At 47.7% G+C, this 27,884-nt stretch overlaps 1 pseudogene; it reads right to left on the reverse strand.

Moving 5' to 3' along the window:
• Positions 1–1,017: 1,017 nt before the first annotated feature.
• On the reverse strand, positions 1,018–27,884 carry LOC112257033 (annotated as a pseudogene).

Raw genomic sequence — 27,884 nt, forward strand, 5'->3', positions numbered from 1 at the left:
GTATGTCATGCCACACAGCCATATTTAGTGACAGGTCACATGGGTACAGTAAGGGTGTGGCGTGACAGATATGCTTAATATCGAAGATATTTACAATCGCGTGAAGGGGAAGGAGTTCCCAAAGCTCGTTTGGCGACCCGCTACAAAAACGAAAGAGAACACCATCGTGTTTGAGTCTCACCTTTCCATAGAGTGGTGATATTAGTTTATAGGCCAAACCGTTCAGACGCTAAAGACATGTGTGAGAAGAGTGATTTTCGGGATGTCTTCTGGTCTCTAAACAGTCGAAGATGAGGAAGGCTGACAATCAGATATCTCTAGCTTAAACTCATGGATTTTGATTAGAATAATGCACAGGTGCTTTCTAGAGCCTATACAGTGCACTACTCTTGACCAGGGTCCATAGGGCTCTATTAAAAAGTAGAGCACTATATACGGAATAGGGTGACATTTGGGACACACATTTTCAGTATAAAGACTATAGAGCTCACTGTGAACTGGGCAGTTTCAATAAAAAGAGGATTCACATTTAAATCATGAACAGACAATGAACAGACAACTCATGACACACAGTGGTGCGCCACTTGATTCAGGTCTCCCTTTTTATTATGTGAAATAGTTGTTTTTATATGAACATATAAAACAAATCTAAGATCCATTAAATACAGCATATCTGTACAGGCTTTTTCCTGCAGTGATTAGCATATTTAGATTAAATCCACAAGCATTACTATCTTGGCTTTGGAAGAGGAGGGTGAAGCGAGTCACCCATGCTGGCTTGGTTTTGGAAGAGGAGGGTGAAGGGAGTCACCCAGGCTGGCTTGGTTTTGGAAGAGGAGGGTGAAGGGAGTCACCCAGGCTGGCTTGGTTTTGGAAGAGGAGGGTGGAGGGAGTCACCCAGGCTGGGTTGGCTTTGGAAGAGGAGGGTGGAGGGAGTCACCCATGCTGGCTTGGCTTTGGAAGAGGAGGGTAGAGGGAGTCACCCAGGCTGGCTTGGCTTTGGAAGAGGAGGGTCACCCAGGCTGGGTTGGCTTTGGAAGAGGAGGGTGGAGGGAGTCACCCATGCTGGCTTGGCTTTGGAAGAGGAGGGTGGAGGGAGTCACCCAGGCTGGCTTGGTTTTGGAAGAGGAGGGTAGAGGGAGTCACCCAGGCTGGGTTGGCTTTGGAAGAGGAGGGTGGAGGGAGTCACCCATGCTGGCTTGGCTTTGGAAGAGGAGGGTGGAGGGAGTCACCCATGCTGGCTTGGCTTTGGAAGAGGAGAGTGGAGGGAGTCACCCAGGCTGGCTTGGCTTTGGAAGAGGAGGGTGGAGGGAGTCACCCAGACTGGCTTTGCTTTGGAAGAGGAGGGTGGAGGGAGTCACCCAGACTGGCTTGGCTTTGGAGGAGGAGGGTGGAGGGAGTCACCCAGACTGGCTTGAACAAAACTTAGTTGTGCTTCCCAAAGAGAAGTATTATTATTCCACATAAAAAACACAATGTGGAGCAAATGTGTTGAAGGTCCTCTTGCTTGGACACAGTCCGCATGCCTGCAGTCATCTAGAGATGAATGAGATGCTTTTAGGACCCTAACTAGCCATGCCCCTTAATCAAAGCAGCCAGCACCCTTCTTAGTCTCTTGAAATGAGGGTTCAATTAGAGGCAGGGAGAATTCTGAAATGCTTGTATGCATGAAAGACTCAATTAATTGTTCCCCCCTTTTCTTCTTCAGGATAATTTGTGGAAATGATTTGGTAACACATTTCTTTGGATTCTTCCGCGGTCCTCTCTCGTTACCAAGTCATGAGGTAAATAGAACTGAGCAATATAGATCATAACTCATAATACACACCAAACCAACCGACCCCCCCAAATGACAGACCTCAGGAAAAGAGGTGAAGAAAATACTAATTAAAACAAAGCAGAAATAAGAATATTTTTTTTTTGAAAAAACTAAACAAAAGCTAAATGTTCTTTACAAACAAATCTAAGGGCACTTGCAGCGTTTAGCTTGAGGGTGCTTCTCTGAAGCTGGTTTCTGTCAGCACCAGAGGTAGGAGGTGAGAACACCAAACTCTCAAACACTGATATTCTTCCATGGCAGTGGAAATCTCTCCGAAACACAAAAAGGGATTTCAAAACCTCTGAAAAATCTCCACCAAGCTAATGCACGCCGTTTTCTCTCAATGCAGATATCCAATTCATACAATAACATAGGCATACACCCTACCCTGGGTGCTTTCACACATACACCGGCCCCACACAATTCCAACATCACCTTTACTGAGAGGCAGTGCATGGAAAGATGAGAGGTCAACATAGCGTATCTATGAGTATGAATGGTAGCAACAGAGCAGAGCTCTTAACTCCTCGAAGTTCAAGCAGCTGTCATTCCCCCAATGAGAGAAACAATCCCTAAACCATGGCTAAGAAGAGAACAAACACACTGTCTGCACTACAGAGCCCCTCCCGCCATCTCTCTCCCAGGACAGAAAGCACTAGATGTGGTCATTGTCCACAGGTTCACCCTGTACGTCATAGTAGTGGATGAAGACCACGGGCTGGAAGACGCCGTGCCGTGTCTGGCGCCGCTCAGAGATCTCCTCGCCAATGGTCTCCATGCAGATGTCTGCTGAGAGCTGACCCTTCCTCCGCGGGGCGTAGATGGTAGCTGCAGGAGAGACACAGGAGAAGAGGGTTGACAATCACAGACTCAAATGGTTCTACCATTTTAGAAGAAGTTCAGAGTTATTCTAACTACGTAAAAGGCTCAAGACACAAAGGCCACCGGTACTACTTATAACAGAACTGTAAATGATCTATAAATAGAGAACCTGTTTGCCAAAGAGAGTGGCTGCAGGACCAAGAGAGTGGCTGCAGGACAAAGAGAGTGGCTGCAGGACAAAGAGAGTGGCTGCAGGACAAAGAGTGCCTGCAGGACAAAGAGGGGCTGCAGGACAAAGAGAGGGGCTGCAGGACAAAGAGAGGGGCTGCAGGACAAAGAGAGTGGCTGCACCTTATGATTGACTGGCACAGACTCAGTGCTACCTATCACGTAGGTACCAGACCGATCACAGAAGAAGGCCCTGAAAAGATCTAAACATTCATGTGAATGGCTCAACAGACAAAGTGCCAGATCATTGGGCTCATATAACACAACTACCAATGATTGTAGAAATAGGACAGCAGTTTGGCCTGGTGGAGCTGTGGACATAGTCACTCACTGCTCTCATCATCCTCAAAGTCGTAGCGTGCGTAACTCTTGGGGTCAGCTGTACGTAGGGTACGGAGCCAGGGGAAGTCTGTGATCATGGAGTAGGGGACTTCATCTACCACTCCTACAAACAGAGAGAGAGAGAGTAGATACATCAGAACAGGGCAGAGCAGCAGCTGCCACCAAAACACTAAGGGGCAAGTGAAGGAACTATTGAGAAAAACTGATTAAATAATGTAGGAATTGCATCATGAAAACCTGAGGGGGACAATAAATGGAGCATGGAAAAACACTAAATCCCACTATGTAGCATAGTGACCCTAGGGGAGGACGTAGCATAGTGACCCTACGGGAGGACATAGCATAGTGACCCTACAGTAGGACGTAGCATAGTGACCCTACGGGAGGACATAGCATAGTGACCCTACAGTAGGACGTAGCATAGTGACCCTACGGGAGGACGTAGCATAGTGACCCTACGGGAGGACGTAGCATAGTGACCCTACGGTAGGACGTAGCATAGTGACCCTACGGGAGGACATAGCATAGTGTCCCTAGGGTAGGATGTAGCATAGTGACCCCACGGGAGGACGTAGCATAGTGACCCTACGGGAGGACGTAGCATAGTGACCCTACGGGAGGACATAGCATAGTGACCCTACAGTAGGACGTAGCATAGTGACCCTACGGGAGGACATAGCATAGTGACCCTACAGTAGGACGTAGCATAGTGACCCTACGGGAGGACGTAGCATAGTGTCCCTAGGGTAGGATGTAGCATAGTGACCCCACGGGAGGACGTAGCATAGTGACCCTACGGGAGGACATAGCATAGTGACCCTACAGTAGGACGTAGCATAGTGACCCTACGGGAGGACATAGCATAGTGTCCCTAGGGTAGGATGTAGCATAGTGACCCCACGGGAGGACGTAGCATAGTGACCCTACGGGAGGACGTAGCATAGTGACCCTACGGGAGGACATAGCATAGTGACCCCACGGGAGGACGTAGCATAGTGACCGCACGGGAGGATGTAGCATAGTGACCCCACGGGAGGACATAGCATAGTGACCCTAGGGGAGGACGTAGCATAGTGACCCCACGGAAGGACGTAGCATAGTGACCCCACGGGAGGACATAGCATAGTGACCCTAGGGGAGGACGTAGCATAGTGACCCTAGGGGAGGACGTAGAATAGTGACCCCACGGAAGGACGTAGCATAGTGACCCTAGGGGAGGACGTAGCATAGTGACCCCACGGGAGGACATAGCATAGTGACCCTAGGGGAGGACGTAGCATAGTGACCCCACGGAAGGACGTAGCATAGTGACCCCACGGAAGGACGTAGCATAGTGACCCCACGGGAGGACATAGCATAGTGACCCTAGGGGAGGACGTAGCATAGTGACCCTAGGGAGGACGTAGCATAGTGACCCCACGGGAGGACGTAGCATAGTGACCCTAGGGAAGACGTAGCATAGTGACCCCACAGGAGGACGTAGCATAGTGACCCTAGGGGAGGACGTAGCATAGTGACCCTAGGGGAGGACGTAACATAGTGACCCCAGGGGAGGACGTGGCATAGTAGTGACCCCACAGGAGGACGTATAGTGACCCTAGGGAGGACGTAGCATAGTGACCCTAGGGGAGGACGTAACATAGTGACCCCAGGGGAGGACGTGGCATAGTAGTGACCCTACAGTAGGAGGGAGGACGTAGCATAGTGACCCCACGGGAGGACATAGCATAGTGACCCTAGGGGAGGGACGTAGCATAGTGACCCCACGGGAGGACATAGCATAGTGACCCTAGGGAGGACGTAGCATAGTGACCCCACGGGAGGACATAGCATAGTGACCCTAGGGGAGGACGGCATAGTGACCCTATGGGAGGACGTAGCATAGTGACCTCACGGAAGGACGTAGCATAGTGACCCTACGGGAGGACGTAGCATAGTGACCCTACGGGGGACGTAGCATAGTGACCCTAGGGGAGGACGTAGCATAGTGACCCTAGGGGAGGACGTAGCATAGTGACCCTAGGGGAGGACGTGGCATAGTGACCCTACGGGAGGACGTAGCATAGTGACCCTACGGGAGAACGTAGCATAGTGACCCTACGGGAGGACGTAGCATAGTGACCCTAGGGGAGGACGTAACATAGTGACCCCAGGGGAGGACGTGGCATAGTGACCCCACGGGAGGCGGTAGCATAGTGACCCTAGGGGGACGTAGCATAATGACCCTAGGGGAGGATGTAGCATAGTGACCCCAGGGGAGGACGTGGCATAGTGACCCCGGGAGGGGCATAGTGACCCTAGGGGAGGACGTAGCATAGTGACCCTAGGGGAGGACGTAGGTGACCCCATGGGAGGACGTAGCATAGTGACCCCACGGGAGAACGTAGCATAGTGACCCACGGGAGGACGTAGCATAGTGACCCCACGGGAGGACGTAGCATAGTGACCCTACGGGAGGACGTGGCATAGTGACCCTACGGGAGGACGTAGCATAGTGACCCTAGGGGAGGACGTAGCATAGTGACCCCATGGGAGGACGTAGCATAGTGACCCCACGGGAAGACGTAGCATAGTGACCCTAGGGGAAGACGTAGCATAGTGACCCCACAGGAGGACGTAGCATAGTGACCCTAGGGGAGGACATAGCATAGTGACCCCACAGGAGGACGTAGCATAGTGACCCTAGGGAGGACGTAGCATAGTGACCCTAGGGGAGGACCTGGGCATAGTGACCCCACGGGAGGACGTAGCATAGTGACCCCACGGGAGGACATAGCATAGTGACCCTAGGGAGGACGTAGCATAGTGACCCTACGGGAGGATGTAGCATAGTGACCCTAGGGGAGGATGTAGCATAGTGACCCTAGGGGAGGACGTAGCATAGTGAACCTACGGGAGGACGTAGCATCGTGACCCTAGGGGGACGTAGCATAGTGACCCTAGGGGGGGACGTAGCATAGTGACCCCAGGGGAGGACGTAGCATAGTGACCCCAGGGGAGGACGTAGCATAGTGACCCCACGGGAGGACATAGCATAGTGACCCTAGGGGAGGACGTAGCATAGTGACCCTACGGGAGGATGTAGCATAGTGACCCTAGGGGAGGACGTAGCATAGTGACCCCACGGGAGGACGTAGCATAGTGACCCTAGGGGAGGACGTAGCATAGTGACCCCAGGGGAGGACGTAGCATAGTGAACCTACGGGAGGACGTAGCATCGTGACCCTTGGGGGGGGGGACGTAGCATAGTGACCCTAGGGGGGACGTAGCATAGTGACCCCAGGGGAGGATGTGGCATAGTGACCCCACGGGAGGACGTAGCATAGTGACCCTAGGGGAGGACGTAGCATAGTGACCCTAGGGGGGGACGTAGCATAGTGACCCTAGGGGAGGACGTAGCATAGTGACCCCAGGGAGGACGTGGCATAGTGACCCTACGGGAGGACGTAGCATAGTGACCCTAGGGGAGGACGTAGCATAGTGACCCTAGGGGAGGACGTAGCATAGTGACCCTAGGGAGGACGTAGCATAGTGACCCTAGGGGAGGGGCGTGGCATAGTGACCCTACGGGAGGGTAGCATAGTGACCCTACGGGAGAACGTAGCATAGTGACCCTACGGGAGGACGTAACATAGTGACCCCAGGGGAGGACGTGGCATAGTGTGACCCCACAGGAGGACGTAGCATAGTGACCCTAGGGGAGGACGTAGCATAGTGACCCCAGGGAGGACGTGGCATAGTGACCCTACGGGAGGACGTAGCATAGTGACCCTAGGGGAGGACGTAGCATAGTGACCCTAGGGGAGGACGTAGCATAGTGACCCTAGGGAGGACGTAGCATAGTGACCCTAGGGGAGGACGTGGCATAGTGACCCTACGGGAGGGCATAGTGACCCTACGGGAGGACGTAACATAGTGACCCCAGGGAGGACGTGGCATAGTAGTGACCCCACAGGAGGACGTAGCATAGTGACCCTAGGGAGGACGTAGCATAGTGACCCTAGGGGAGGACGTAACATAGTGACCCCAGGGGAGGACGTGGCATAGTAGTGACCCTACAGGGAGGGAGGACGTAGCATAGTGACCCCACGGGAGGACATAGCATAGTGACCCTAGGGGAGGACGTAGCATAGTGACCCCACGGGAGGACATAGCATAGTGACCCTAGGGGAGGACGTAGCATAGTGACCCCACGGGAGGACATAGCATAGTGACCCTAGGGGAGGACGTAGCATAGTGACCCTATGGGAGGACGTAGCATAGTGACCTCACGGAAGGACGTAGCATAGTGACCCTACGGGAGGACGTAGCATAGTGACCCTACGGGGGACGTAGCATAGTGACCCTAGGGAGGACGTAGCATAGTGACCCTAGGGGAGGACGTAGCATAGTGACCCTAGGGAGGACGTGGCATAGTGACCCCACGGGAGGACGTAGCATAGTGACCCTACGGGAGAACGTAGCATAGTGACCCTACGGGAGGACGTAGCATAGTGACCCTAGGGGAGGACGTAACATAGTGACCCCAGGGGAGGACGTGGCATAGTGACCCCACGGGAGGCGGTAGCATAGTGACCCTAGGGGGGGACGTAGCATAATGACCCTAGGGGAGGATGTAGCATAGTGACCCCAGGGGAGGACGTGGCATAGTGACCCTACGGGAGGACATGGCATAGTGACCCTAGGGGAGGACGTAGCATAGTGACCCTAGGGGAGGACGTAGCATAGTGACCCCATGGGAGGACGTAGCATAGTGACCCCACGGGAGAACGTAGCATAGTGACCGCACGGGAGGACGTAGCATAGTGACCCCACGGGGGGCGTAGCATAGTGACCCTACGGGAGGACGTGGCATAGTGACCCTACGGGAGGACGTAGCATAGTGACCCTAGGGGAGGACGTAGCATAGTGACCCCATGGGAGGACGTAGCATAGTGACCCCACGGGAAGACGTAGCATAGTGACCCTAGGGGAAGACGTAGCATAGTGACCCCACAGGAGGACGTAGCATAGTGACCCTAGGGGAGGACATAGCATAGTGACCCCACAGGAGGACGTAGCATAGTGACCCTAGGGGAGGACGTAGCATAGTGACCCTAGGGGAGGACCTGGGCATAGTGACCCCACGGGAGGACGTAGCATAGTGACCCCACGGGAGGACATAGCATAGTGACCCTAGGGGAGGACGTAGCATAGTGACCCTACGGGAGGATGTAGCATAGTGACCCTAGGGGAGGATGTAGCATAGTGACCCTAGGGGAGGACGTAGCATAGTGAACCTACGGGAGGACGTAGCATCGTGACCCTAGGGGGACGTAGCATAGTGACCCTAGGGGGACGTAGCATAGTGACCCCAGGGGAGGACGTAGCATAGTGACCCCAGGGGAGGACGTAGCATAGTGACCCCACGGGAGGACATAGCATAGTGACCCTAGGGGAGGGACGTAGCATAGCGACCCTACGGGAGGATGTAGCATAGTGACCCTAGGGGAGGACGTAGCATAGTGACCCCACGGGAGGACGTAGCATAGTGACCCTAGGGGAGGACGTAGCATAGTGACCCCAGGGGAGGACGTAGCATAGTGAACCTACGGGAGGACGTAGCATCGTGACCCTTGGGGGGACGTAGCATAGTGACCCTAGGGGGACGTAGCATAGTGACCCCAGGGGAGGATGTGGCATAGTGACCCCACGGGAGGACGTAGCATAGTGACCCTAGGGGAGGACGTAGCATAGTGACCCTAGGGGGACGTAGCATAGTGACCCTAGGGGAGGACGTAGCATAGTGACCCCAGGGGAGGACGTGGCATAGTGACCCTACGGGAGGACGTAGCATAGTGACCCTAGGGGAGGACGTAGCATAGTGACCCTAGGGGAGGACGTAGCATAGTGACCCTAGGGGAGGACGTAGCATAGTGACCCTAGGGGAGGACGTAGCATAGTGACCCTAGGGGAGAACGTAGCATAGTGACCCTAGGGGAGGACGTAGCATAGTGACCCTAGGGGAGGACGTAGCATAGTGACCCTACGGGAGGACATAGCATAGTGACCCTACGGGAGGACGTAGCATAGTAACCCTACGGGAGGACATAGCTCCGCTGTGAAGAGACCAAATCTCAGTCTCAGAGTGCTGAACAGGACTTCCTCCATCTTACCCTCCAAGGTATAGATGTCTCGGCCCCAGGGGTAGTTGGGATACTTCTTCACATCCTCTTCCGTCCGCATGGCTTCGGGGAAGAACTCATACTTAATGAGCTCCCTGTTGATTAAATGAAAGTGGTTGTTTATGTCAGGTTTTTAGATAGAGGAAGGAAGGAACTGGTTCTTGACCACCATGTCAACAGTACAGTACAATATGGCTGATTGATGTCAGAAGGGACTCAAGGGACTCCTGCTGGCTGTAGTTATAATGACACCAGGGCCATGATAAAGAAAGCAATCTACTGTAGGAAACAGAAGGGCAGCAACACACCAAATTTCAGGGGTTGGAACCCATTCAGGGAACAGAAAACTGTGAAAGAAGAACATTTTTTAGAGGAAAATAACCCGATGCAAGAACGAAAGTGATCTATACAGTTCCGGAACAGATCCATTATTTTAAAAGCATGGGAACCAGTTAATAACATTATTTAATGTTCTGGGCATTTCTTTCCAGTCCCACAAAAAAACAAAGTGGCTAGGTAAAGCACTCATGGTTTATTCCAGTGTCTGCCTGCCTGCCATCTGAAAATCTTTGCCAGTTTGTGTGTGTAGGCTACCTGCCCCTCCCCTAAAGCCTGCATAGTCTACTGTAGCTAGTGACGTTACAAATGTTATTGGTCACATGCACTTATTTAGCAGATGTTATTGCGGGTGTAGCAAAATGCTTGTGTTACTAGCTCCAGCAGTACAGTAGTATCTAACACTATACAACAATACACACAAATCTAAAATTCAAATGATGGGATTAAGAAATATATAAATATTAGGACAAGTAATGTCAGTGGCATTGACTAAAATACAGTAGAATATAATACAGTATATATATATATATATATTATATATATATGAGATGAGTACACATTATTAAAGTGACTAGTGTTCCATTATTAAAAGTGGCCAGTGATTCCATGTCTATAGGGCAGCAGCCTCTACAGGCGTGATTCACAAATTAGGGAGATAGATTTTTTATTCAAGAACAGGTTGATTCACTTTTTCAATGCTAGTTAAGTACACTCCAGTTATGAGTCTCATTGGATTTATTAAATGACAAAAAAAGGGGGTTTATTTTAATTCTGGTGCCGCTTTGCACACACAAGCATGTTAGCTAGCTAGTTTGTTAGCTAGCTCTGGTCTAGCTCTCTAAAACTTTGCAGCACTTTGTGTAATGTAATGGAACGGAGAGTCATGGTCAAGAGCTAGCTCTGGTCCAACGTTAGTTAACAACTCTGAAGTTCAAATACAAAGTTCCTCCATAAAAGCCGCTCCTCCGTTGGCCTAATTCAAGCAATGCATGTCATAACAAGATGGCCAGCGCTTCATGCCCAGCGCTCTCCTCACCCGCAATATTTCAGTCGCATGCCGCACCCTACATGTACATAGATTGCCCGCTCCATAGCAAGCTGCTCTACCTATTGAAGTATTTTAATGTCGAGCTAAATGTAAAATAATAAATAAGAGGTTTAAAAAGGAACAGAGAGGAGCCATATAAACTGACTAACAGGTTCAGAACTTTATTTTGCTGGTGGGAAAAGTGTTAGAATAAAACAAATTAGGGATTGGGCCATTTCAGCCACAGCGGTTGCTGAGGGAGAAGGGTCCCCCCCCCCCGAAATGACACCCTATTCCCTATGTAGTGGCCATTGGGAAGCAGCCTGAGACTCATCCTAGTAGGTGTAGTGTCCCTACCTGTACATGATCGTCCTCAGTGACCGGGTCGCTGGTGCTGGTGGACTTGTCTGCTGTGGGTCTCCTCTTCACCATGACCCGAGGCTTGGACAGCTCTGCATGAGAAGAAACAGAAGCTCTATGAGGAACTCACATTTTCCACAGGCTTCCTACTTCACTATTAATGCCACAGACACACTCGACTACCTGTTGTTTCTTCAGCTTACAATATTGAATACAATTTGATGGCATGGATTTCAACTGATGAGTGTTACAAATGTTCCATGCTCTGACAGAGAGCGATCTCTTATCCCCGGTCTTACCCGACTCAGACACCAGGGGTACAGACGACAGTCTGCTGCGGGCGCGGGTGAAAGGTCTACTGGGGAAGCTGTCCCTTAACCCCCTGGGCTGGGGCTCTGCTCCATGGACCTCCCTGAAGCTCTGGCCCGACATCCTCTCACTACCATGCCCCTCAGCCATACCCCTCGCCCTGGCTGGGCTCTCCTCAACAAGGTCCCCGGGCCTCCAGCCCCTGCTCTCCCCCCAGATCCTGCCTCCTCTCTGGGGTCCTGTCCCCTCCTCCTGACCCTCCAGAGGATGGGTGGTTGGGCCCACCTCGAGTCCTTTCCTCTGGGCCGGGGCGAGCCCTACTGCAGGTGCAGCGAGTCCTGATCACCCCCTCGTCTCCCAGCTCCCCTGCCCTGGCTCTGGCCTGTTCCTCCCGGTTCTCGGAGTCTTCTCTCCAGCAGACAGAGCGTACACAGCCCCCTGTGGTGCTGACGCAGGGGCGACCCTCGCTGACGCAGGGGCGTCTTCCCTTTACCACCTGGAACACACACAGCACAGGACTCAGAACATACTGAGACTAGCTGTGACAATGTAAATAATTTTGACTCATGGTAAGGATAGAAAATAGCTTTTCATCATCAACATTTTGGCTCATGGTCTCATATTCTACCAGAATTGTGAAAGCCTCTTTCGATGTGAGGAGTAAAGATTTGAGAGACTCACTACTAGGACTATGGCAGTCATGAAATATTGTCAGACGATTATTGTAATGGAAATGGGGGCCGGTCTTACGGTAATTGACCATTAATTAACAAACATGTTTTGCATCTTAGCTGAATAAACTAGAAAAGGATATGAAGTGGCTATGTCGAGCGTAAAAGTCTAATACGCTAGATTTATTTGGCAAATTTAGTTGTGCATTACACAAACCTTAGAATGCCTAAGAAATCTAATATACATGGGCTGCATGCTGCCACTATCCTATTGACTATTTGAAAAAGGTAGCAAAAAAAGCTTGCGCCCTGTTCCTTGCCTCGGGCTGCACACCCTGTTCTCTCATCAAGTGATCATATATTGTCACCCATCAGACTATTCTCAATTTAAATCTTGTCTTATGTGGAAAATTTGTTTCGATTTAGAAATGGACAATTATTAAATGGGTAGGAACAGGGTCAAGGGGAAAAAAAAGACCTCATCCGTATGCACTGAGACCGCTTTCTCGCAGTTTAAATCATGCCGGTTGTAAAGGTGAGCCCCTGAGAAATACATATAGTAGCAGCTGGGATCCTCAACCATCACAACAACTCTGCTTTCACACAGGATTGCATATATAGAAATGTCTGTGCTTATAAGAACTGTTATTTCACGTCATGCATCAACCACTGTTTGAGGAGCATGCTGCCTCTTGCTGCGCTACAGGTGATATTCCACCCAATCTCTGTATGCCATGGGCTCTTCAACCCTGACCTGCAGCTACCCAAAGCTTCATTTGGGAAACCAAGTCAAATCTGTTCGGGAACATCAATAGTAACATGTGGGAAGAAAGGAATGAGGGAAAGAGGAGAGATGGAAAAACATGGTGGTGAGATACTCATTACCGAAAAGGTAATGTGTCAGCCTATTATGAAAACAAAAAATGCCCCTACTACTAGGCTATTCAAAATTAAATTCACTATAATATACAGTGCCTTCGGAAAGTATTCAGACCCCTTGACTTTAAAAAAGTAAAAAATAAATTGCACACACACACACACGTTACAGCCTTATTCTAAAATAATACTTATCCTCAGCAATCTAGACGCAATACCCCACAATGATAATGTGAAAACAGGTTATTAGAAATGTTTGCTAATGTGTTAAAATGAAAAAACAGAAATACCTTATTTACATAAGTATTCAGACCCTTTGCTATGAGACTTAAAATTGAGCTCAGGTGCATCCTGTTTCCATTGATCATCCTTGAGATGTTTCTACAACTTGATTGGAGTCCACCTGTGGTAAATTCAATTGATTGGACATAATTAGGAAAGGCACACACCTGTCAGTAAAAGGCACATGACAGCCCGCTTGGAGGATTCTCAGACCATGAGAAACAAGATTCTCTGGTCTGATGAAACCAAGATTGAACTCTTTGGCCTGAATACCAAGCGTCACATTTGGAGGAAACCTGGCACCATCCCTACGGTGAAGCATAGTGGTGGCAGCATCATGCTGTGGGGATGTTTTTCAGCGGCAGGGACAGGCAGACTAGTCAGGATCGAGGGAAAGATGAATGGAGCAAAGTGGAGAGAGATTCTTGATGAAGTCCTGTGAGCTCTGGAGCAGGTTCTCAGACTGGGGCGAAGGTTCACCTTCCAATAGGACAACGACCCTAAGCACACAGCCAAGATAACGCAGGAGTGGCTTCGAGACAAGTCTCTGAATGTCCTTGAGTGGCCCAGCCAGAGCCCGAACCAGATCGAACATCTCTGGAGAGACCTGAAGATAGCTGTGCAGCAACGCTCCTCTCTCACCTGACAGAGCTTGAGAGCATCTGCAGAGAAGAATGGGAGGAACTCCCCAAATAAAGATGTGCCAAGCTTGTAGCGTCATACCCAAGAAGACTCAACATTGTAATCGCTGCTAAAGGTGCTTTAACAAAGTACTGAGTAAAGGGTCTGAATACTTATGTAAATGTGATATATACAGTTTTTGCTTTGTAATTATGGGGTATTGTGTGTAGATTTGAGGGGGAATTTAAATAAATAAATAAATGTTAGAACAAGGCTGTATCGTATCAATGTGGAAAAAGTAAAGGGGTCTGAATACATTCCAAAGGCACTGTAGAATTGTAGGCTAACACTGTAATCCACCCTACACAATCAATGAACCAACAGCATTGGCTCGGCCTGCCTATATGTTCTCTCCCACACTCATGGATAGAACGTTTGGTGCATAGCATTAGGTAACCAGTCCATCCAGTATGCATAATCATATAGTCCACACAAAGGCAATTACTAGAACTAGTATAGGCTACACCAATTATGTACCAAAGACATGTTAAATCTGTGTTTTTTTGCATGTTTTTCTGCCGTGAGTAATATGCGGTAGGCCATTAGGCCATGTATTGTATAACGGCACAATCATTATTTTATTCAGGCTCATATACAGTACATTCACCAGACAGTCTATTACGTACACCACCCCATTCCTCAAATTGGTTTGCTCCTACAGCCAGTGAGTCACGTGGCCATGGCTTGCTATATAAAGCAGATAGGCATCGAGGCATTCAGTCACTATTCAATTAAATGTTTGAACGGGCAAAACGAGTGACCTAAGCGAATTGGAGTGTGGCGTTATCGTTGATGCCAGTACCTCAGAAACGGCCGTCCTCCTGGGCTTCTCACATATGACAGTGTCTAGGGTTTCCAGAGAATGGTGTGAAACAAAAAACATCCAGTCAGTGGCAGTCCTGTGGGCGAAAACTGCTCATTGATGAGAGGTCGAAGGACAATGGCTAAAATCATGCAAGCTAACAGGCAGTTCACACACAGACAAATAAAGGCCCAGTACAACAGTGGTATGCAGAACAGCATCTCGGAAAGCTACAACTCGTCGGTCCTTGTCACGGATGGGCTATTGCAGCAGACGACCACCTTCCTATCGGCTAAAGACAAGAAGAAGAGGCTCCAGTGGGCACGCGATCATCAACACTGAACAATTGAGTAAAAAACATCACCTGGTCTGACGAATCCCTGTTCCTGTTGAGTCATTAACTGATGCCAGTCAGGATTTTGTGAAAGCAGCACGAGTCCATGGACACATCCTGCCTGGTACAGGCTGGTGGACGTGGTGTACCGGTGTGGGGAATGTTTTCCTTGCACACGTTAGGTCTCTTGATACCAATTCAGCAACTAATGTTTCCGACACCTTGTAGAATCCATGCCCTGAAGAATTCAGGCTATTACGGCGGCAAAGGGCGATCAGACCCGGTACTAGTTGGGTATACCTAATAAACTGGCCGGTGCGTATAGGCCTACGCATATGTAAAAGCTTTAGTATGCGTATGAGTGTTTTACATGCAGTATCTTAAATGCTTTGAATGAATCATTATCATCTCAGAAAAGCCCTGTCCATTTCCTTGTTTGGCTTTAACAACATCCACAACAACCATGTTTCCCCCCTCAGTTTCAACCTACTGTTGAACTTCTTTCTTCAAATTGATCATCACAGTGAGGTTGAAAAATGTAGCCTAATGGTGAGTTTTAAAAGCATGACAGAGTTCTGATCAGTGTTTGATGTGATTTTCAATTGCATTGATGCCTTAGTGGTTAGAGGGCAAATAGAGCACGGCGTACCAGGCCATTAGTGACATGACGTCGTTAGCGAGTAGGTAGGCCTACTATCAACGCATGTCCAGAGTGCATAAGAAGAGATTACCATGACCCGATGGTCACGTAGGATTTTACTGCGGTCATGACTGACGGTTTGCCGGTAATACGGTCTACGCAACAGCTGTACTCACTACTGTGTGTGGCTGTCTCCTCAGCAGTGGCAGTCTTGCCAGTGGGCTGTGGTGGTTCAGGAGGATAGGTGGTGTGTTGCTGGGGCCAGCCAGGAGCCTGGTGTCTGGCAGGGCCCTCCTCATCCTCACTGTCCGAGTCAGACATCACCACTGGAGGCTTCTTCACCACAAACTGAACACCACTGGGACCTACAGGGGGGAGAGACAGAGGAGAAAATAAGTCAGAGGAGCGAGAGAGAATAGTGAGAGGATAGAGAGAGAAATAAAAATGAGAAACGTCCCTTTTCTGTTATGGATTTAGTTCTGTCCAGACCTGCTTGTTCCTTGTCAGGCTGAGGGTTGGCAGGCTGACTGGGACCAGGCGGTTCTTCCTCCTCAGCAGGTTGACTGGGACCGGGACCAGGCGGTTCTTCCTCCTCAGCAGGCTGACTGGGACCGGGACCGGGCGGTTCTTCCTCCTCAGCAGGCTGACTGGGACCAGGTGGTTCTTCCTCCTCAGCAGGCTGACTGGGACCGGGACCAGGCGGTTCTTCCTCCTCGACAGGCTGACTGGGACCAGGCGGTTCTTCCTCCTCAGCAGGCTGACTGGGACCGGGACCAGGCGGTTCTTCCTCCTCAGCAGGCTGACTGGGACCGGGACCAGGCGGTTCTTCCTCCTCAGCAGGCTGACTGGGACCGGGACCAGGCGGTTCTTCCTCCTCGGCAGGCTGACTGGGACCGGGCGGTTCTTCCTCCTCAGCAGGCTGACTGGGACCAGGCTGAGGCTGGGACCGGGACCAGGCGGTTCTTCCTCCTCAGCAGGCTGACTGGGACCGGGACCAGGCGGTTCTTCCTCCTCAGCAGGCTGACTGGGACCAGGCGGTTCTTCCTCCTCAGCAGGCTGACTGGGACCAGGCGGTTCTTCCTCCTCGACAGGCTGACTGGGACCGGGACCAGGCGGTTCTTCCTCCTCAGCAGGCTGACTGGGACCAGGCGGTTCTTCCTCCTCGACAGGCTGACTGGGACCGGGACCAGGCGGTTCTTCCTCCTCAGCAGGCTAACTGGGATCGGGCGGTTCTTCCTCCTCAGCAGGCTGACTGGGACCAGGCGGTTCTTCCTCCTCAGCAGGCTGACTGGGACCGGGCGGTTCTTCCTCCTCAGCAGGCTGACTGGGACCGGGCGGTTCTTCCTCCTCGACAGGCTGACTGGGACCAGGCGGTTCTTCCTCCTCAGCAGGCTGACTGGGACCAGGACCAGGCGGTTCTTCCTCCTCAGCAGGCTGACTGGGACCAGGACCAGGCGGTTCTTCCTCCTCGACAGGCCAGGCCTGGCCCGGCCCACCACCTCAGCCTCAATGTTCTCTTCCAGCACCATCCAATTCACCTCAGGAAGCTCTGCAGCAGAGGACCAGTAGTATTAAGGCCATGAGTTTGTAGCAATAGTAGCAATGTTGTAGGAATGTTATAATTAAGCAATAGGGCCTAAGGGGGTGTGGTATATGACCAATATACCACAGCTAAGGGTCGTTCTTATGCGCAACGCAGAGTGCCTGGATACAGACCTTAGACGTTGTATATCGGCCATATACTACAAACCCCCGAGGTGCCTTATTGCTAATATAAACTGGTTACCAACGTAATTAGAGCAGTAAAAATAAATGTTTTGTCATACCCGTGGTATGCGGTATGATATACCATGGCTTTCAGCCAATAAGCATTCAGGGCTCAAACCACCCAGTTTGTAATGTCATGTAGAAAAGTAACATTGTGAGCAGCAGCGTACCCTCGGCCCTGTGTTGTGGCTGAGGCATGGCAGCACCACCCTCCTCGTTGTCATTGTTGTGCGGTGGGATGTTGGGTGCGTTGTTGTTGTGCGAGTTCTGGTTGCTGACCAGAGCTGAGGAGACACCTATCCCAGTGCCAGCACTCAGACCCACACGGGCACAGCCCTGAGGGAGAAACAGAGGTCACTCAGAGACAACGGCTCAGAACAGGGAACATTATGACCTAGAAGGTGTTAACTATATAGACCAGCCTGTATTAAGCACTTCATATTCAGTCTTCCAAGGTGGTTAATATCATATACAGTGGGGCAAAAAAGTATTTAGTCAGCCACCAATTGTGCAAGTTCTCCCACTTAAAATGATGAGAGAGGCCTGTAATTTTCATCATAGGTGCACTTCAACTCTGACAGACAAAATGAGAAAAAATATCCAGAAAATCACATTCTAGTATTTTTAATGAATTCATTTGCAAATTATGGTGGAAATAAGTAAATAAGACCGTAATTAAATTTGCCAGAATTTTACATAATTATGACATAACATTGAAGGTTGTACAATGTAACAGCAATATTTAGACTTAGGGTTGCCACCCGTTCGATAAAATACGGAACGGTTCCGTATTTCACTGAAATAATAAACGTTTTGTTTTCAAAATGATAGTTTCCGGATTTGACAATATTAGTGACCTAAGGCTCGTATTTCTGTGTGTTTATTATAATAAAGTCTATGATTTAATATTTGATAGAGCAGTCTGACTGAGCGGTTGTAGGCAGCAGCAGGCTCGTAAGCATTCATTCAAACCGCACTTTCCTCCGTTTGCCAGCAGCTTTTCGTAATGCTTCAAGCACAGCGCTGTTTATGACTATCAACTATCAACTCCCGAGATTAGGCTGGCAATACTATAGTGCCTATAAGAACATCCAATAGTCAAAGGTATATGACATACAAATGGTATCGAGAGAAATAGTCCTATAATAACTGTAACCTAAAACTTCTTAACTGGGAACATTGAAGACTCATGTTAAAAGGAACCATCAGCTTTCATATGTTCTCATGTTCTGAGAAAGGAACGTAAAACGTTATCTTTTTTACATGGCACATATTGCACTTTTGCTTTCTTCTCCAACACTATGTTTCTGCATTATTTAAACCAAATTGAACATGTTTCATTATTTATTTGAATTAAATAGATTTTATTTATGTATTATATTAAGTTAAAAATAAAAAAGTGTTCATTCAGTATTGTTGTAATTATAATTAAAAAAATTAAAAAATCAGTATCGTTTTTTTTTGGTCCTCCAATAATCGGTATCGGTGTTGAAAAATCATAATCGGTGGACCTCTACTTTCAACGTGGCACCGTCATAGGATGCCACCTTTTCAACAAGTCAGCTGGTAAAATTTCTGCCCTACTAGAGATGCCCCGGTCAACTCGTAAGTGCTGTTATTGTGAAGGGGAAACATCTAGGGGCAACAACGGCTCAGCCACAAACTGGTAGATCACACAAGATCACAGAACGGGTCCGATGAATGATGAAGAACCTAGCGTGCAAAAATCGTCTTCTTGGTTTCAACAATCACTATTGAGTTCCAAACTCCCTCCGGAAGCAAGGTCAGCAAATGAGCTGTTTGTTAGTCAGCAGCTTCATGAAGTATGTTTCCATGGTCGAGCTGCCGCACACAAGCCTAATATCCCCATGCGCAATGCCAGGCATCGGCTGGAGTGGTGTAAAGCTCATCGCCATTGGACTCTGGAGCTGTGGAAACATGTTCTCTGGAGTGATGACTCACGCGTCACCATCGGGCAGTCTGACGGACGAATCTGGGTTCAGCGGAGGCCAGGAGAACACTACCTGCCCGAATGCATAGTGCCAACTATAAAGTTTTGGTGGAGGAGGAATAATGGTCTGGGGCTGTTTTTCATGGTTCACGCTCGGCCCCTCAGTTCCAGTGACGGGAAATCTTAACACTACAGCATACAATTACATTCTAGATGATTCTGTGCTTCTAACTTTGGGGAAAAGGTTTGGGAAGGCCCTTTCCTGTTTCAGCATGACAATGCCCCCATGCACAAAGCGAGGTCCATACAAAAATGTTTTGTCGAGATCGGTGTGGAAGAACTTGACTGGCCTGCACAGAGCTCTGACCTCAATCCCATCGAATACCTTTGGGTTGAATTGGAACGCTGACTGCGAGCCAGGCCTAATCGCCCAACATCAGTGCCCAACCTCACTAATGCTTGTGGCTGAATGGAAGCAAGTCCCAGCAGATATGTTCCAACATCTAGTGTAAAGCCTTCCCAGAAGAGTGGAGGTCAGTATAAAATAAATGAGGGCGACCAACTCCATATTAATGCTCATGATTGTGGAATGAGATGTTTGACGAGCAGGTGTCCACATACTTTTGGTCATGTAATGTACCCTACTGTTTGGGATCAGAAATACAGTGTAGACATTGTTGTAAATGACTATTGCAGCCGCAAAATACCATTCTCAACATCAACAATGAAAAGGTGACTCCGGGATGCTGGCCTTATAGGCAGAGTTGCAAAGAAAAAGCCATATCTCAGACTCGCCAATAAAAAAAAGAAGATTAAGATGGGCAAAAGAACAGACACCGGACAGAGGAACTCTGCCAAGAAGGACAGCATCCTGGAGTCGCCTCTTCACTGTTGACGTTGAGACTTGTGTTTTGCGGGTAGTATTTAATGAAGCTGCCAGTTGAGGACTCAAACTAGACACTAATGTATCAAATCAAATCAAATTTATTTATATAGACCTTCGTACATCAGCTGATATCTCAAAGTGCTGTACAGAAACCCAGCCTAAAACCCCAAACAGCAAGCAATGCAGGTGTAGAAGCACGGTGGCTAGGAAAAACTCCCTAAAAAGGCCAAAACCTAGGAAGAAACCTAGAGGAACCAGGCTATGTGGGGTGGCCAGTCCTCTTCTGGCTGTGCCGGGTGGAGATTATAACAGAACATGGCCAAGATGTTCAAATGTTCATAAATGACCAGCATGGTCGAATAATAATAAAGCAGAACAGTTGAAACTGGAGCAGCAGCACGGCCAGGTGGACTGGGGACAGCAAGGAGTCATCATGTCAGGTAGTTCTGAGGCATGGTCCTAGGGCTCAGGTCCTCCGAGAGAGAGAAAGAGAGAATTAGAGAGAGCACGCTCAAATTCACACAGGACACCGAATAGGCCAGGAGAAGTACTCCAGATATAACAAACTGACCCTAGCCCCCCGACACATAAACTACTGCAGCATAAATACTGGAGGCTGAGACAGGAGTGGTCAGGAGACACTGTGGCCCCATCCGAGGACACCCCCGGACAGGGCCAAACAGGAAGGATATAACCCCACCCACTTTGCCAAAGCACAGCCCCCACACCACTAGAGGGATACCTTCAACCACCAACTTACCATCCTGAGACAAGGCTGAGTATAGCCCACAAAGATCTCCGCCATGGCACAACCCAAGGGGGGGGGGGGCACCAACCCAGACAGGATGACCACATCAGTGAATCAACCCACTCAGATGACGCACCCCCTCCAGGGATGGTTTGAGAGAGCCCCAGTAAGCCAGTGACTCAGCCCCTGTAATAGGGTTAGAGGCAGAGAATCCCAATGGAAAGAGGGGAACCGGCCAGGCAGAGACAGCAAGGGCGGTTCGTTGCTTCAGAGCCTTTCCGTTCACCTTCCCACTCCTGGGCCAGACTACACTCAATCATATGACCCACTGAAGAGATGAGTCTTCAGTAAGGACTTAAAGGTTGAGACCGAGTTTGCGTCTCTGACATGGGTAGGCAGACCGTTCCATAAAAATGGAGCTCTATAGGAGAAAGCCCTGCCTCCAGCTGTTTTCTTAGAAATTCTAGGGACAATTAGGAGGCCTGCGTCTTGTGACCGTAGCGTACGTGTAGGTATGTACGGCAGGACCAAATCAGAGAGATAGGTAGGAGCAAGCCCATGTAATGCTTTGTAGGTTAGCAGTAAAACCTTGAAATCAGCCCTTGCTTTGACAGGAAGCCAGTGTAGGGAGGCTAGCACTGGAGTAATATGATCAAATTTTTTGGTTCTAGTCACGATTCTAGCAGCCGTATTTAGCACTAACTGAAGTTTATTTAGTGCTTTATCCGGGTAGCCGGAAAGTAGAGCATTGCAGTAGTCTAACCTAGAAGTGACAAAAGCATGGATTAATTTTTCTGCATCATTTTTGGACAGAAAGTTTCTGATTTTTGCAATGTTACGGAGATGGAAAAAAGCGGTCCTTGAAATGGTCTTGATATGTTCTTCAAAAGAGAGATCAGGGTCCAGAGTAACGCCGAGGTCCTTCACAGTTTTATTTGAGACGACTGTACAACCATTAAGATTAATTGTCAGATTCAACAGAAGATCTCTTTGTTTCTTGGGACCTAGAACAAGCATCTCTGTTTTATCCGAGTTTAAAAGTAGAAAGTTTGCAGCCATCCACTTCCTTATGTCTGAAACACATGCTTCTAGCGAGGGCAATGTACTTGTCCTCTTGCTCAGTTGTGCACCGGGGCCTCCCACTCCTCTTTCTATTCTGGTTAGAGACAGTTTGCACTGTTCTGTGAAGGGAGTAGTACACAGCGTTGTACGAAATCTTCAGTTTCTTGGCAATTTCTCGCATGAAATAGCCTTAATTTCTCAGAACAAGAATAGACTAACGTGTTTCAGAAGAAAGTCTTTGTTTCTGGCCATTTTGAGCCTGTAATAGAACCCACAAATGCTGATGCTCCAGATACTCAACTAGCCTAAAGGCCCGTTTTTAAAATCAGAACAACAGTTTTCAGCTGTGCTAACAATTGCAAAAGTGTTTTCTAATGATCAATTAGCCTTTCAAAATGATAAACTTGGAATAGCTAACACAAAGTTCCATTGGATCACAGAGTGATGGTTCCTGATAATGGGCCTCTGTACACCTATGTAGATATTCCATAAAAATTTAATTAGATGGAGGAGAACACCTCGTTGACAGCCTTCATCCCAATGTCTGTGATGACCCCTGGGTTCTCAATTACATAAGCCAGGCCATACTTCACTAGCTCAGAGTGACTCATTTTACCTGACCAGGAGAACACATCAATCAATACATCATATGTAATAGCATCATCATTGCCAACTGTTTAATGTGACACTATTTTGGAGCATCGCACTCCTTACATATTTTTGTTTTGGTAAACAGCTGAGGGATGGAGAATTGTAACCTCTCAGTCAGAGCTATGGATGCAAGGTCTGACCATCCATGATATCAAAATGATAGTTTTAACCATGTTTTGAGGCTATATACTGTAGTGTTTGTTTATATTTACTTTGTTTACAAACATTGGAGTAAAACAAGCTTATATTTTGGGTTCTGATGAGGTACAACTGTTGAACTAAGCTTATGAGGCATTTATAAATTATGTGCTTCAAGAATCAATGGGTACATATTCATTTATAAGTCAAAAAATGAAAGTAGCAACTGCTGATTCCCTCTTTAAAGTGAAGTAATGTGAGTAACTGTTGGTTTATTGGTGATAAGCAGTCTTGGGCAGTCACTACCATCACAGGACTTTAATTTATTGTTTTATTCTGTTTTGTTAAAGCATTCAACCCACATAATGCATTTAATGTTTTTTATTTTTTATTATAGAAACCTAAATCGTGATATATATATTTTTATCAAATTGAAACTGACCTCATTAAGCACTAATTGCTCAGCACTAGTAACTATACAGTATAACATCTTAGACCTTGACTGACTCACACTGCAATAGGAACTCATCAACATATCCAAGGTGCAAAGTCTCAAACTCCAGTAAACCCATCTACAGTGCAGCGAACACCCCATCTTTGGCTAGGGAAGGCTGGATTCGAACGTAATCTTGAGGATAACCCAAAGCACCCGCTAAATCTCCCCATTCATCATGTTTATCTATTGAATGATCTTAAACAGTAAGTTGTTACCTGCGTGCAGCAGTAATGATGAGGTAGCCCAGGTCAACTTCAAGTGCATGCTTAAAGGCACCAAATACAATATATTCTAAATCCCTTTGGGGCACAATAGGTAGGAGTAAATGCAGAGGGTGATTGAAACACACAAACTGTACTGAATTGAATATCATTAAGATGGTCCCTCAGCTTACCTGACTTCCAGCTGTCCTCCACCACGTGCTGGATGAGCCTCCCCAGGAAGGTTATTCTGACAAACTCCAGCTGCTCCAGGTTGTGGGCAGAAGCCAGGCCTGTCACCAGGGGAACGTACTCAGGGAGTTGGTGGGGCCTGCGCAGTTCCTCATCACAAAGGTCCGTAGGCTGACACACAGGAAGTCTTTGAAGGGCTGGGGCTTGGTCAGGCGAACCCACTTTAGGTAGAGGTGTCTCAACATGAACACACAAGGGATCTCTGGCACATTCACCCCTGGGACATAAGATGTGTACAATAACTTAGTACACTGTGGAGAGTGTCTTAAGCCTGGTAAATACAGTTGTCCATTGAGCACAACAGTGGAGTTAGCTAAAGCCCACACAGCTCTGTTACCAGGCTAGGGTATCATGGCGTAAACAGACAGGTAGCTATAGTCCCTGATGCACTCACCGACAAGATGCAGGGTTTGTATTTTGGCTGCGATGGGGATGGTGAGCTTGTTTTCGGGGGGAATGGGGAACACCCCGCTGCGGAACTTCCCCAGGATGTGGACCTGAGGCATGTAGTGTCAGATCACCTCCACCAGCTCTAGATGAAACGTCTCCACTCCCTGCAGACAGACGAAGACATCTTAGCGTACACAGACAGACGAAGACATCTTAGCGTACACGGACAGACAAAGACATCTTAGCGTACACAGACAGACAAAGACATCTTAGCGTACACAGACAGACAAAGACATCTTCGCGTACACAGACAGACAGACATCTTAGCGTACACAACATCTCTACTAGGCATACAGTATCATAGAGCTGGTATAGCTCAAAATGTATCACATCACTATAAAAGATCTTTATGCAAACCTATCACCTCAACATGAATGTTGTTTTCTGAATTGAACATAAGTCACAGGCCGAGTCCCAAATGGCACCCTATTCCCTATATATAGTGCACTACTTTCAACCAGAGCCCTATGGGCCCTTGTCAAAAGTAGTGCCGTACACATGAGCCCCAGACTCACCAGCAGATTGGGCCAGGCCTGAAGAGCCTCCAGTACTCCTGGGATGCTGAAAGCATGGTATTCCCGGACCCTGTGGCGCTCCAGGTAGCGGGGGTCTGGCATCTTCTTCAGCAGCATGAGGAAACTGAGGTCCGTGAATCCTGCTTCATTGCACCAGGCCAGAACAGTTACAGAGGGATAACTACAGAGTGCAGTCTGTATAGGTTCCCTATCACAGAGTACGTACATATTACCTGCAATCTTAAGTGCTTTAATCTTTCATTTGTGTTTGACAGCCCCAAAAAATGGACCATTCAAAAAAAGATCAACTATTCTGCATAGGATCAATATCATAATCAATCCCCTGTAGCTTCACTCAAAGCATACCATGTACCTCTCTGCCTACCTGAGGGAATGTACTCCCACCAGCGGCTGGCACACAGGTCCACCACCTACACCCCCGCGCAGGTACTGTGTTACCACCTCTCAGAGCTTCCGAGACAGGCACTTCATACACATGACGTCCTGCATAGGTAGATACCTGCATGGATGAGGAAAGCCCTTGAACTGAAATTGGTCCCTAACGCAGGTAAAACTAAGTATATGTTATTTTCCAAAAAGCTTTTTAAGCTTAGTTCAACAGTTTCTGATGATTTATGGATGGTGCCTACATTGATCATGTGCCCGCTTAAAAACGTCTGGGTATCTTTCAGAAAGCATATTGATGAGTTAGTTAAGTCAATCATTAAAATGGGATTCCTTTAGGGGAATAGGGCATGCCTTCCACAGGGGGTTGGTGGCACTTTAATTGGGGAGGATGGGCTCGTGGTAATGACTGAAGTGGAATAGTAACAAACACAAGGTTTGATGCCATTCCATTCACTCTGTTCCAGCCATTATTATGAGCTGTCCTCCCCTCAGCAGCCTCCACCGATGCATTTCATTAAACAGAAGAAAAAACATTGTTCAGTCAATATTCTTACCGGTTATAGACTATGGGGATATCATCTATACGAATGCAGCTGCTACTGTATTGAAGCCATTTGACACAGTTTATCATCACACTACGCTTAATTACGGGTGACAGGTTCAGTACACATCACTGCATTCTGTATCAGAAAACCGGCTGGCACTCTCTGAAGTTTCATAGATCGATGCATTGCACTACTTTTGTTTATAAAGCCCTCTTACACAAACTTCCGCCATACCTTACTTCATTGTTAGCCTATAGACGTAGAAGAAACCAGACCCGGTCTCAGGGACGGCTAACTCTGGAGATCCCTTCTGTCTCCACTGAGTTAGGTAAATATGCTTTTTTAAATGACTTATGGAATAATCTTCAAGTCACAGAATGCCACTTGATCCAGGCAGATAAACTCAGCTACTGCCAAGTTCAATATCATTACATTATTAAAAAAATGACGTCAACATTTTTCAGAAACAGCAATGTATGCATTAATTAATAAATTATACAATTAATGACTTTTTTATTTTTACCAATCTAACTACATAACGGTAATAATTTAATGGTAAATCTATTGATAAACTGGGTAAATCAAGATGTAGCCTAGGCCTATTCACAAGACAGGTGAATGCATATTCAATAGGAGTGTGTGCATGCATTGAGTTTTTTAGCTTGTTTAGGCTGATTTCAGATGTCAATATGTTTCCCTTCCATTTGGGACTTATTTTATTGTACTGATCAACATCATTTTCATAAAAGTAGCTTATTTTATTTTTTGCTGTTTCTAACCAGTAATGAGGTCATTTATGAGGCAAGAGAGGGGCGCTCCGTCAGAACCCCCCCCCGATTGGTGGCAATCGCCTTAGAAATCAGCATATTTTGCATTATGGTTTGCATATTATCACAAACTAAGTATTTGGGTAGTGAAATTATGTTCGCTTCAGCTGTAAACTAGCAAGGAAAGATAGCATCCAAAGCTGGAGGATACCGGAATCTTCTTCCAATGTAACGTGTTCTAGCCTGTATAGACATAGCAAACAGTATATAACAGTTTCAACATTTCTATATACCATGTTGCATTATTCAAGTGTGTTAACTTCTGTGCAGTATGAGTGGGGAGCTAATATGATGCTGCCCAGACTCCCAGTGCAGGCTAAGTGGAGCAGGCACGGTGTGCTCATGCTATAAGGGTTACATCGACTGCGCTGATAGACTTGATCCGTGACACACATTTGACAAGTACTGAAAGTTTCCCAACGTTTTTCATGATCTGTTATTAAAAAAGTACTGAAGTTTCAGTATACCGTGCAACACTAATGTATTGATATGTATATTTTTGTAATTACAGGGATCCTATGAAACAGAGACCTTGGTCTCAGCATGACTGTCAAAATAAAGATAAAATAGAAAATACATTTAAAAAAAAGAAATATTCACAGCTACCCTATCATCTCAGAACAATGAGTCAGATATTTCACCAGATGTATAAACGTGAAGCATCCAGTTACCCGTTCCACTCACTACCAAATATGGTGATGAGAAGAAGCCCAGATGATGGCAGTGGGAGGAGATGGAGAGAGACAGATCTTGGCTGACATTCTGCAAATTTTCTCGAGATTAAACATTTAATCTCCATACAGTTTACGGTTTCCAAAACTAGAATCTGTAACAAAACAGAATGGAATGCGTTCTGTAAACTTTAGCCTTTGCCAAAATATTTTAAAAAATTCATTGTTCAGGAGTGCAAAGGCGAATTGAGTTATTGTACACACTAATGGAAATATGCAAATAAATGCTAAAACGCGACAATAGAATCTCCCTAGCTCATGCTTGGCTCTGCCCACTATGATTAATTTGCTCCCATTGAAAACGACAGGCTCTGGCCTATCTTGGATTAGCTATAAAAAAAATCTTTGCTATCACGGTCATTGTTGTGAAATTGACATTTGTAACATCTGGGGTCTTCCTGCATGGGGGTGGTGGATGGGTCTTCCTGTGGCATACATCTACATTATTTAAAACCGCGACCACGATGTATCAACAGTGCTGCACCGCTACTAAATGCCTATAGGGGAAACACTGTATAGGGAGCCATTTGGGAGACATGTCAATTGAATTCTGCTCTTTGA

The sequence above is a fragment of the Oncorhynchus tshawytscha genome, linkage group LG08 (assembly GCF_018296145.1).
Source record: "Oncorhynchus tshawytscha isolate Ot180627B linkage group LG08, Otsh_v2.0, whole genome shotgun sequence".
Classification (NCBI taxonomy): domain Eukaryota; kingdom Metazoa; phylum Chordata; class Actinopteri; order Salmoniformes; family Salmonidae; genus Oncorhynchus; species Oncorhynchus tshawytscha.